Here is a 12264-nt window from a genome sequence, read left to right on the forward strand (position 1 = left end):
GGGGGTGTGTGCGACCGGTCGGGTCTCAGGGGGTGGGGGGACCTTGATCTGCTGTAATCCCTTTGATGTGGGGTGTTTCCTTTACAGTAGGGGCAATAAACTGCATCCGCAGGGCTAGGTGATGGCCTGGGATCGGTTCGGACAATCGGGCGCGGAGGAAGGGGGTTATCAGAAAGGATGTATGACCATGTATGGGATGAAAAGGAGGTGTTGGTCAGGCACGGGGTGCGATTCCATGGCAGGATCGCGCAGAAGGAGAGGTTTTACGGCCCATGCACAAGAGAGCGGGGGTGGCCAGCGCGTGGGGGATGTTCGCAGCGCCTGAGGGGTGCGCTGGTGATCGGCGATGAGCGGGGAGAGAGAGAGTGGGGTGCCTAAAATGGCTGCCCTGCGTTTTCGGTGCATGGCGCTGGGGAGAGGCAAGATGGCGCAGATAATGTTCAGTTGCAAACTAAATTTCCACAGTCCTCCCTTTTAACATATCTCGCCAGCTTGTCTGGCCGACATTCACCTTCGTTAACCTTTTAGCCATAATATCGTAAATGTTTTCATGCGTTCCTTAAAAGTACAGAGTCTTAGGACAGGCGGGAGCAATCTGACACAATTGTACATAGTTACATGTGGTTGACGTGACAGTTGATGACGTAGCGTATACAGAATTTCATTAGCTGCATCAGATATCAGACACGGAGATAGGTGGAGGGAAACTTGCTTGAACACAAACTCGATACTTGAAAAAGGTTCGGTAAAACAAGGAATAATTACGCTCATTTACTTAAGGCCTAGACTTCGCGTGGATCAAGCAAAACAGCATAGTCATGTGTACGGTTGATGCTATACAATTGTCATTTATAATAAGCTAATGTTTCCTCATCTATTTAGTGTGTAGCTGGAGGGGACCGAAAAAAGATCTTGGAAACTTGGTTGGGAGGTAGTCAAATCAAAAAGTGGTTGGGAGAGGAATACAACTCAACATGGGTTACAGTCAGGGGGTGTTTCTGCTTTCCAGTGTCTTATTGCAGTGAGCCATCACTGGTAAGCTCTCTCTTCTTCTTTCGTTGGCACTGTTGAGCGCCGGCGGTGGAGCTAAGGTCCAGCTAAATCCAGCGTTTCAGGGTGTGATCATCCTTTGCTCTTGTATCACAGTCCTGTTCTGTCCTTTCCCTTGACTGGTCTTATTGTAGGTACCTTGAGACTGGGCACCCGCTTCTCATTTTTCTTTTGTAAGGTCAATGTCGAAAAATAGGGGTGCTTTTGGGAGGCCAAGGGAAGAGTGGGTGGAGTGGGATCGGATCAAAGGGCGGACCAAGGAGAGCAGAATCTTTCAGCATTGGGCCCATCAATCGGGCCCGACGGGTTGGGACTCCAGGCACGAACTGATCAGCGAGCAGGGGGCTTCGGGATAGCCTTTCGTTCTATTGCTTTCCATGCTGTGAATGGCGCCTCGTCCCGCATCCCTTTGCTTCGTGGCTCCCCCTTGGTCGATGCCATAGATGTTCCATGGTCCGTAGCCAGGCTGTGCGTCACGTCCGACCCCTCTCTTCCGATGGCCGCAGGTTATCTTTAAATGAGTACAAGAAACAAAATCTTAGAGAGTTGGCAGGGAAGACATTTACACACTTCATCCTCTCTCCCAACCACCGAGTAGTTGGGGAAATGCTTTTATCGGTCGCTGTATGATTGATGTCTATTAACTCTTATGTCGGTGTGTGTTACTAATTTATTAATCATTGCTGTGGTGCAGGTTTCTGTGGGTGTTCCTGTCCATCGTCTGGCCTGCTAGGTGTCGATTCCTGTGCCCTATAATCGTGGCAGGATGCCTGACGTCTGTCAACTTTCTGGTCTATCAAAAATTCGAACCGGCTTCTCCGGTAGAGACTCGTTCTTCTTAACACAAGTTCTGTTAATACACATTTTCCTCCGAGGACTGCTAAGTTTATGAAGAAGTGCGAGGTGCTACTGTCATGGATTCACAGACATCTATTTCGGGGAGGGACACAAGTTAAACATTTTTCTTGCTGGAGACAATAGGTAACCCTCATCAGCTTAGGCGATGTACCTTTAGAAAATAAAGTCATCAGCTGTTTTGTTCGAAATACTCTGAGACGGCTAGTACAGAGCTGGGGTGATTCTGGGAGGACGGGGTGCTTAGACATTCTAGTTCGGAACAATTGGGCGGGGGCAATTCTGGGCGGTGGAGATGGTGTCGTTAGAGCTCTAAAAACGAAAACCACTGACAAATAGTCCCCGTGATGAGGGCCAGATTGGGAGACATCAGTCGTCTTACCTGTCCTTTCTTTCTCAGCCAATTAAGTTCAACATTTGCAGAAAGGAGAGGTAGTAACGTGGTAAAGTACGGTCGCTTTTGTTTCTGTCAATTTGTTCAAACACCGCCGTGTTTTAGGCCACTTATATATCTACTGGGGTGGTACAGTGTCGTCATTTATTTAAAAAGAGGCCAAGGGAGCCTTCGGCGAGGGAGAGGGAGAGAGAGAGAGAGAGAGAGTGAGAGAGAGAGAGAGAGAGAGACAGTACATCGTTTATTGAGAGAGAGAGAGAGAGAGAGAGAGAGAGAGAGAGAGAGAGTACATCATTTATTGAGAGAGAGAGAGAGAGAGAGAGAGAGAGAGAGAGAGAGAGAGAGTACGTGCGCATCAAGTAGGCTATTTGATAAACGTGCGACATAAAGAGAGAGAGAGCGATAAATGTGTATGTTTATAGGCTACTTGGTGTGCACACAACGCAGAGCAGCACGGGTCAGTTTTATGTAAAGAAACATAGGCTGAAATACATAAATTCATCGTTCACGTACACACAAATACCGGATAGGACATGACAGTACATACACCAAGCGCAGAAACTGAAGACGAAGACACAGAGCTAATTAGGGAAAAGGGGGCTTTCTTTTCCTGTCCCTTTTTCTATGCGTGCTGTGTATTTTTCAGTATTTTCCGTAATTCATTTTGGGGGGGTGTCGGACTTTTTACTCCCCTCCCTTTGGTCGATAGACAAGCGTCTCAGTCCATACAACGACGTTCTCTCCAGCGACCCAGGCATATACAATACGTACACATTCATACCGTACAATCAGGGCACATTCGCACAGTTATACCATACAGTTTTTCACGTTCCCAGTGGTGGTCTGTGCTTCACGCACCATCCCACAACGTTTGTCTATGTTTTTCCCTACATTGAGCACGGTGCGGTCCATGTTCACTCCATTCTCCAGTCGGAATTCCATTCCGATGTGGCCTATAGAGAAGAGAAGAAGGGGGGGGGTGCGCAGCATTCAAAGTACATTAGCGCGCGTAGACACGAAAAAGTTCTACTTACCACGTACCAGGCTAGCCGCAGGAGTGGGTAATACCACAGACCTATTATTCTTTTCTTTCGATTATACAAAGATGCTCTATTTCATTCATCTCCTAAAATCGGGTTCCCTGGTCGTATATTTATTTCTCAATCGGTCGTATATTATGGTGCAAGATACCGTACCTTGCATTCGGCATATACCTTAAGCTATAGTCGACCATTTTCTGACAACTCTTGGAAAAAGACAGGTGTGACGGGTACAAATTCCGTTAATCAAAAAAAAAAATTCAGGCAAATAGGGTCTGCATTATCTGCTTTCTATTGCTTGGGAGTAACAATCATTTATTCAAAAACCTTTACCAACCTAGATGATTTGTCATGACGCTGATTCCATAATTCCTTTAAGAAGCCCTTTATTTAAAACAATGTCAGTATACAAATACGGGCCTACAATCGCTACAGGCCGGCCACGGTGTGAAAGGCGTCGAGTATCATGAGCAACACTACTTTAGCATAAATTCAGTACCCTCCCCGTCCCTCCGACCATCATGTGTGGAAACATTGCATACATAAATGTCAAGTAACCGGGACGCCATAAGGAGTTGCAGGCCCCTCCTACATTGGCGCTATTTTGGGGCGAGGTCGGGTGGGTCCAGTGCACAGTCTAAGTCTTCCCACTAACTAGCTGCCGGACCAGAATCCCTTTCGGTAGTTCGAGAACTTTCGTTAGCGTCAGCTTGCGTCAGCATGGCGTCACCTCGGTCTTGTAGCAATGCCGTGGTCTGTTCTTGGGGCGGGACAGCAGGCGGGTTCTTCCGCCGACGCCTTGAATCAGTCTTTCTTTTACGGCACCAAACGGAGGCAAGCTGGCTGCCGCCCGGGGCAAAGACAAGTTAATGGAGATAAGCAAGCAAATAGCGGCGGTTGCCCCCACCGGAAGTCCACGGGAGTCGAATGCCAATGACTCCCGCAGAATCTGCAAAGTTGAGAGGGTGTTTTTCAAGGGTGGGGCCCACGCCCGAGCAGACAAGCTTCCGAGTCCAGGGCCGTCTTTCGGTGGGCCAGGCCTGGATCTGAAGAACCGACCGCCAGAGTCCAGAGGCAGCAGAAGCAGCAGCTCTTCGTTACAGCCACCGGGGTGGGTCCCCCGATCACTCGGCTGCGGGGACCCACTTCTCGAGTCAAACGCTAATGGCAATCTTAGTGGACCCGCGCCTGAGTGGTTGCCCGGCAGGCGAGACGTGAATGGCTGTCCTGCTGCAGCTCGCCGGTGAGTGCAGGGGTGCCTACTCATCTGGATGGCGAGTGAAACGGCTGGGTGCAACTCAGCTGGCCGGCGAGTGAAACGGCAGGGTGCAACTCAGCTGGCCGGCGAGTGAAACGGCAGGGTGCAACTCAGCTGGCCGGCGAGTGAAACGGCAGGGTGCAACTCAGCTGGCCGGCAAGTGAAACAGCAGGGTGCAACTCAGCTGGCTGGCGAGTGAAACAGCAGGGGTGCCTTCTCTGCTGGCGAGCCTCCACCTGGGGAGGCGGGGGAGGCCCGTCCGCGTCGCTTCCCCCCTGCCAGGGCACCCTTCGCTGCCGGTCGAAGCAGAGAATGGGAAGACCAGTACAACGTGGTGGACTCCACCTTGGCGCTGCCAGGGCCTCGGCGCTGCGTGAAGCCTCCGGCCTGTTCGCACAATCGTCTGCCACTGATGCCGCCTCACAGGCCGATGGATTTTGCAGGTCTTTTATAGCCCAAAGCCAACTAAAAGGACCGCCCAAAACAGGCCAATGTTGCTATTTCGAAGAAGGAGGGGCGAGGACTGTCATGTAAATAGTTTTTTAACCCCTTCGACGCGCATGACGGAACGGTTCCGTCATGCACGTCGGTTGGGCTGTGCTTATGACGGAACCGTTCCGTCATGGCCCCGCCCGCGCTCAGAATCTTCAGCGTGGCGCGGAAATCCGCGCCGCGCTGAAGGGGTTAAAAACATGTTTTAATGTGTTTACCCTGTTGGCGTGTTGTTATACCTATAAGTTATTAAAATGTTATAATTGTACTACTTTGTTGGAGTGTTGCATATATTTGCAATCTGGCAACGAGCACGAGGATGTTACTGCGCAACCGGAAAATAACATAGCCCAATTGTGCGCGATCTAGCCCAGTTCGGTGACGTCGATAGTGGGTACCAGCAGGCTTCCGTTGGTGCAGGATTTTGTCGCGTTTACTAGGCGGGGTGGGCAGTAAGGCAGACATGTTTTAGGCAATGAGAGCGGCGGAGCCGAGCTACCTCGTGGCTACCTCGACCTTGGGCTTGGCTCCTCCTCCTAGTTTCATATTCCTCGTAAAGGGCTATTTCCTAGCGTTTCTTGTGTTTGCAGGGTCAAAAAGGGTCCCATCCGCGGTCTACTGGTCTCACTAGATTATTTTTGTTTCTTTATAGCGATTTTTATTCCCTAGCTTGCTGTAAGCTACAGCGACTAATCCATATTTAGTAAATATGTCCTTATTAGGGGTGTCTTCCAGTGGAGCTGGATGGTTCGCCTCCAATAAGCGGTCCGGGCAGAACCAACTACCAATCAGTGGGGAGAAGTTAGGCATGACGGGTTACAACGGGGACAAAAGTCAGCACTACCTATCTTTTTCTCTGCTTGCAAAGACTAGATAGAATATCTCTATTCCACGTTATTTGTAAGCAGAGAATACCTCCAAAGAACCAATATCGAACAACTAATGTTCGGACAATCAATCAATCAATGGTGAGAAAGAGATAGGCACGACGGGTTACAATGGGGACAAAAGTCTGCGTTACCTACCCTTCACTATTTGCAAAGACTAGACAGAATATTTCTATTCTACGTTATTTGCAAACAGAGAATATCTCAAAGAGCACTATCCTTCAAAACAATCAATATTCGGACAATCAATCAGTGGGGAGATAAAAATAGGCACGACGGGTTACAATGGGGACAAAAGTCTGCGTTACCTACCCTTCACTATCTGCAAAGGAAGAGAGAGTATTTCTACTCCTCCCTGTTTGTAGACAGCGAATATCTCAAAGAGAACAATCAATAAGCAAATACTAGTATTTCAATCAATCAATCAATCGTTTCGCAATTTATCGTGTTTCACGACCTTACCCGGACCGCGTGGACAGTTTCTCGTCTTCCGCCTCCAGCGCCCGATCGTCCTCTACTCTCCGTTATTGCCGCGGCACTCCTGATGGTTCCCAGTCAGGACCGTAGATCACTTGAGAGAGGTCTGCTCGGAACCAGTGAAGTTCGGATGATCGGCTGCCAGACGAGGGTCTATCGGGCAGGAGCTCTCCCGATCGTTGCAGTCGTTCACTCTGTCGTCGGGACCTCTCCCACTGGATCCACGTGTCGCTGATGGGCCCCACGCTTGGAACGCCAATTGTTAAATGGTAGCGGCAGTCGTAGTCGATAACCTTTCAAGTATTGCCCGGCGGTAATCGCCTCTTATACCATTCGATGCTAAACCAACAAAGAGGCAGGCGCCGGAGACTGGAAGGCAGGAAACAAAGTTTTATTCTCTCCGGAGGAGAACACGTCAGGTCAGACAGCAAGGTATCGTCATGAGGTGCTCTAACCACATCTCTTAGGCCTGGCCTCTTATACACAGGTTTATGACTTTATTGCAGGCTTATCATACATGGCGCATTCTTGAGATCGCTTTGATACATGAAAGAACATCCTCAGAATCCCCACTTCAAGCTCGTTCCCACACATATCTGCAGTGGAAGCCCCCACCCCACCCACAGTGGGAGATGGCTATCACACAGCTGGACATTCCGCCAATTCCCGGGGGTGTGTGCGACCGGTCGGGTCTCAGGGGGTGGGGGGACCTTGATCTGCTGTAATCCCTTTGATGTGGGGTGTTTCCTTTACAGTAGGGGCAATAAACTGCATCCGCAGGGCTAGGTGATGGCCTGGGATCGGTTCGGACAATCGGGCGCGGAGGAAGGGGGTTATCAGAAAGGATGTATGACCATGTATGGGATGAAAAGGAGGTGTTGGTCAGGCACGGGGTGCGATTCCATGGCAGGGTCGCGCAGAAGGAGAGGTTTTACGGCCCATGTACGAGAGAGCGGGGGTGGCCAGCGCGCGGGGGATGTTCGTAGCGCCTGAGGGGTGCGCTGGTGATCGGCGATGAGCGGGGAGAGAGAGAGTGGGGTGCCTAAAATGGCTGCCGTGCGTTTTCGGTACGTGGCGCTGGGGAGAGGCAAGATGGCGCAGATAATGTTCAGTTGCAAACTAAATTTCCACAAGAGGGTGGCACACCTTGAGGATACTATCAATATCAAATGAGAAGAACAAGAATTCATGTAACAGAAACTGATTTCCTTGCACTCCCAGAACATAGCTGTACAAGGAAAGTTTTAGGACCTTTTTTTTTTACAAATGCTTTTTTGGGTCCTGGGAGTCCTTGTGGGACCCCCTGAGCAGGCCTAGGGGGTCAGAGTGTTTCTACCCTGCCCCCTTTTCTTGCTTTTTGCTTGTGGTTTTCTCTTTTCTTGTGACTCGGTTCTACAGAGTCCAAGATGGCTGCCAACACTTCCTGGTTTGGAGTGTTGACAGACAATTTTTTTAAAAATTGGCAAAATGCGCGACGGATCTGCGGATCCGGCCGTGAAAAAGAAAACGAAGAGCTGGCTCCAACGCTTTGTTGCTATTTAGCCCCCAGGTGCGCCAAGTCCCGGGGGCAACATGTTAATTGTAATGGGGGGCCCAGAGGGGCCCCTCAGCCCCGGGGACCACCACCCCTGGGGCTTTTCTAAAATATGTGCGGGGGGCTCACAACCCCCCCAGTCCCAGGGACCACCACCCACGGAGCTTCAAAAATACATGTGTGGGGGGGCTCAAAGGCCCCCCAAGCCCTGGGGATCGCCACCCCCGGGGTTTTAAGAAAATATTTGCGGGGGGCTCACAGCCCCCCCCACAGCCCCGGGGACCGCCACCCCCGGGGCTATCATTTTTAACATGGGGCCATCCAAGCCCCCCCAAGCCCTGGGGACCGCCACCCCCGGGGCTTTAATTAAATAATTGTGTAGCGTGGGGCACACGGCCCCCCCGCTGCCCCGGGGACTGCCACCCCCTGGGCTTTTTAAAAAATATATATATATTCCTGTGGCGGGGTGCTTGAGCCCCCCCACATGTCCCAGGCACCGCCACCTCCCCGGGGCACTAAGTCTTTAAATTTGGGGGTCCCTTAAGGACCCCCAAGCCCTGGGGACCACCACCCCCCGGGGCTTTGTAAATGTTGGGAGGGGGTCTGCGCGGCCCCCCTCCTGGAGCTCTTGAAGGCCCTGGGGACTGCCACCCCCCAGGGCCGGCTCCTTCAGTGTCCCAGGGTGCCCACCCTGGGACACTGTAGTTTGCTATGGCAGGGCGGGAGCCTCGTAGCTTCTGCCCTGCCATAGCAAACTGCTTTGGTTTTTGGAAGAGAGAGCAGGAAACCTGCTCTCTCTTCCAAAAACCAAAGCCGATTGCTTTTCCACACGGGGAGCTGCATCTTAGCAGCTCCCCATGTGGAAAAGCAATGCCGGCTCCCGCAGGACGCGGGGAGCCGGCGGGACCGTGGGGGGATTGGGGACCCCCCACGGTCCCCAACGGAGAGGGCCAGCCCCGGGGGATGGGGTCCCCGGGGCTAGAAGTGGCCCAGGAGGGGGGCCACGCGGCCCCCCGCCTCAAAAATTTCTTTAAAAAAAACAAAGGCCGGCCCCGGGGGATGGGGTTCCCGGGGCCATAAGTGACCTGAGAAGGGGGGCAACGCAGCCCCCCTCCAAATCTATAAAAAAAAAATGTCCATGCCCCGGGGGATGGGGTCCCCGGGGCCGATTATGGCCTCGGGAGGTGGGCCTCACGGCCCCCTTCCAAAGTTTAAAAAAAAAAAATAGGGGGCAGACCCTGGGGGATGGGGTCCCCAGGGCCAATAAATTAGAAAAAGAAGGTGGGCCACACAGCCCCCTTCTTAAAAAAAAAATAAAAGACCCGACATCGCTCCGGAGGCCACGCCCCCTCCTTGCAGCACTCTGCAAACACGCCCCCTGGCAAGTTTGCAGATGGGGAATTAATTCCCCTTGAATACTGGGGGTCCCTGGGGGCCAACTAGCCCACCAGGAACCTCCAGTATGTGCCAGGGGACTGCATTGCAGAGAGGTGTTCTGAGGCTACGCTCCTTTTTACACCTCCCTGCAACGCAGCTCTGTGGCGCTTAATGGAGGTAGCTAGTGGGCTAGTTGCACCATAGGGACCCTCAGGATTCAAGGGGAGTTAATCCCCCAATTTAAAGCGCACCACGGTGCGCGTTTGCACAGTGGTGAAGGGAGGGGGCGGGGCCTGAGGTGACATATGTGCAAACACGCCCTGTGGCGCGTTTTAAGTTGGGGAATTAATTCCTCTTCAATCATGAGGGTCCCTGGGGGCCAACTAGCCCACCAGGTACCTCCAGTAAGCACCACGGAGCTGCGTTGCAGAGTGTTGTAAAGAGGGGCGTGGCCTCTGAACACCTCTCTGCAACGCAGCTCTCTGGCGCATACTGGAGGTACCTGGTGGGCTAGTTGGCCCCAGGGGACCCTCAGGATTGAGGAGGAATTAATTCTACAACTTAAAAGGCGCCACAGGGCGTGTTTGCAGACATGTCACCTCAGGCCATGCCCCCTTCCTTCACCATTGTGCAAATGCGCCCCGTGGAGAATTGTAAGGTGGGGAATTAATTCTCTTTCAATACTGAGGGTCCCTGAGGACCAACTAGCCCAACAGGTATCTCCAGTATGCGCCAGGGAGCTGTGTTGCAGACAGGTGTTCAGAGGCCACACCCCTTTTTACACCTCTCTGCAATGCAGCTCTGTGGAGCTTACTGGAGGTACCTAGTGGGCTAGTTTGACCCTAGGGACTCTTAGGATTCAAGGGGACTTAATCTCTCAACTTAGAACGGCCACAGGGCGCGTTGACACAGTGGTGAAGGGAGGGGACGGGGCCTGAGGTGACGTGTGCAAACAAGCCCTGTGGAGCGTTTTAAGTTTGGGAAATAATTCCCCTTCAATCATGAAGGACCCTGGGGGCCAACTAGCCCACCAGGTGCTTCCAGTAAGTGCCACTGAGCTGCGTTGCAGAGAGGTGGTCCAGGCAGTGCCACTTTTTACAGCTCTCTGCAACGCAGCTCTGTGGCACTTACTGGAGGTACCTAGTGGGCTAGTTGGACCCTAGGGACCCTCAGGATTCAAATGGACTTAATCTCCCAGCTTAAAAAGGCCACAGGGCATGTTTACACAGTGGTGAAGGGAGGGGACGGGGCCTGAGGTGACGTGTGCAAACACTCCCTGTGGCGCTTTTTAAGTTGGGGAAATAATTCCCCTTCAATCTTGAGGGACCCTGGCGGCCAACTAGCCCACCAGGTGCTTCCAGTAAGCGCCACTGCGCTGCGTTGCAGAGAGGTGGTCTAGGCCGTGCCCCTTTTTACATCTCTCTGCAACGCAGCTCTGTGGCGCTTACTGGAGGTACCTAGTGGGCTAAATGCAAAGTGGGTCGCACACCGCTCGTCATACTAGCAAATAGCCCCATAGGATTCTGGAGGATGTAGTGACAGCGGCGGGTACACCTATGCCACGAGTAAAAAGTTTAAAATGCCATCCCTGGACACGTGTTTCGAGGTAATTGCCTCTCGTCAGCAGGGAGCAGGTACGTATGCGGGGTGCTGTAGACTGCCAAAAATTATCAGGTCTAGTACCTCTCACGGCGCGCGGGTGCGACCCACGTGAAAATAATGTTTGAAGCTCCCTGAGCGATTGGCTGACGAGCCTGGAGTCTGCACCCGCGCGCCGCCACGAAAGGTACTTAAACCTCATATTTTTTGGCAGTCTACGGCACCCCCCACACAGTCCTGCTCCCTGCTGACGAGAGGCAACTACCTCGAAACACGTGTCCAGGGATGGCATTTATTATTACACTTTGTAGCATAGGTGTACTCGCCGCTGCTACTCTATCATCCAGAATCCTATGGGGCTACTTGCTAAAGACCAGCGGAGTGCGACCCACGTGAAAATAATGTTTGAAGCTCCCTGAGCGATTGGCTGACGAGCCTGGAGTCTGCACCCGCGCGCCGCCACGAAAGGTACTTAAACCTCATATTTTTTGGCAGTCTACGGCACCCCCCACACAGTCCTGCTCCCTGCTGACGAGAGGCAACTACCTCGAAACACGTGTCCAGGGATGGCATTTATTATTACACTTTGTAGCATAGGTGTACTCGCCGCTGCTACTCTATCATCCAGAATCCTATGGGGCTACTTGCTAAAGACCAGCGGAGTGCGACCCACGTGAAAATAATGTTTGAAGCTCCCTGAGCGATTGGCTGACGAGCCTGGAGTCTGCACCCGCGCGCCGCCACGAAAGGTACTTAAACCTCATATTTTTTGGCAGTCTACGGCACCCCCCACACAGTCCTGCTCCCTGCTGACGAGAGGCAACTACCTCGAAACACGTGTCCAGGGATGGCATTTATTATTACACTTTGTAGCATAGGTGTACTCGCCGCTGCTACTCTATCATCCAGAATCCTATGGGGCTACTTGCTAAAGACCAGCGGAGTGCGACCCACGTGAAAATAATGTTTGAAGCTCCCTGAGCGATTGGCTGACGAGCCTGGAGTCTGCACCCGCGCGCCGCCACGAAAGGTACTTAAACCTCATATTTTTTGGCAGTCTACGGCACCCCCCACACAGTCCTGCTCCCTGCTGACGAGAGGCAACTACCTCGAAACACGTGTCCAGGGATGGCATTTATTATTACACTTTGTAGCATAGGTGTACTCGCCGCTGCTACTCTATCATCCAGAATCCTATGGGGCTACTTGCTAAAGACCAGCGGAGTGCGACCCACGTGAAAATAATGTTTGAAGCTCCCTGAGCGATTGGCTGACGAGCCTGGAGTCTGCACCCGCGCGCC

The sequence above is a fragment of the Triturus cristatus genome, chromosome 4_2 (assembly GCF_964204655.1).
Source record: "Triturus cristatus chromosome 4_2, aTriCri1.1, whole genome shotgun sequence".
Classification (NCBI taxonomy): Eukaryota; Metazoa; Chordata; class Amphibia; order Caudata; family Salamandridae; genus Triturus; species Triturus cristatus.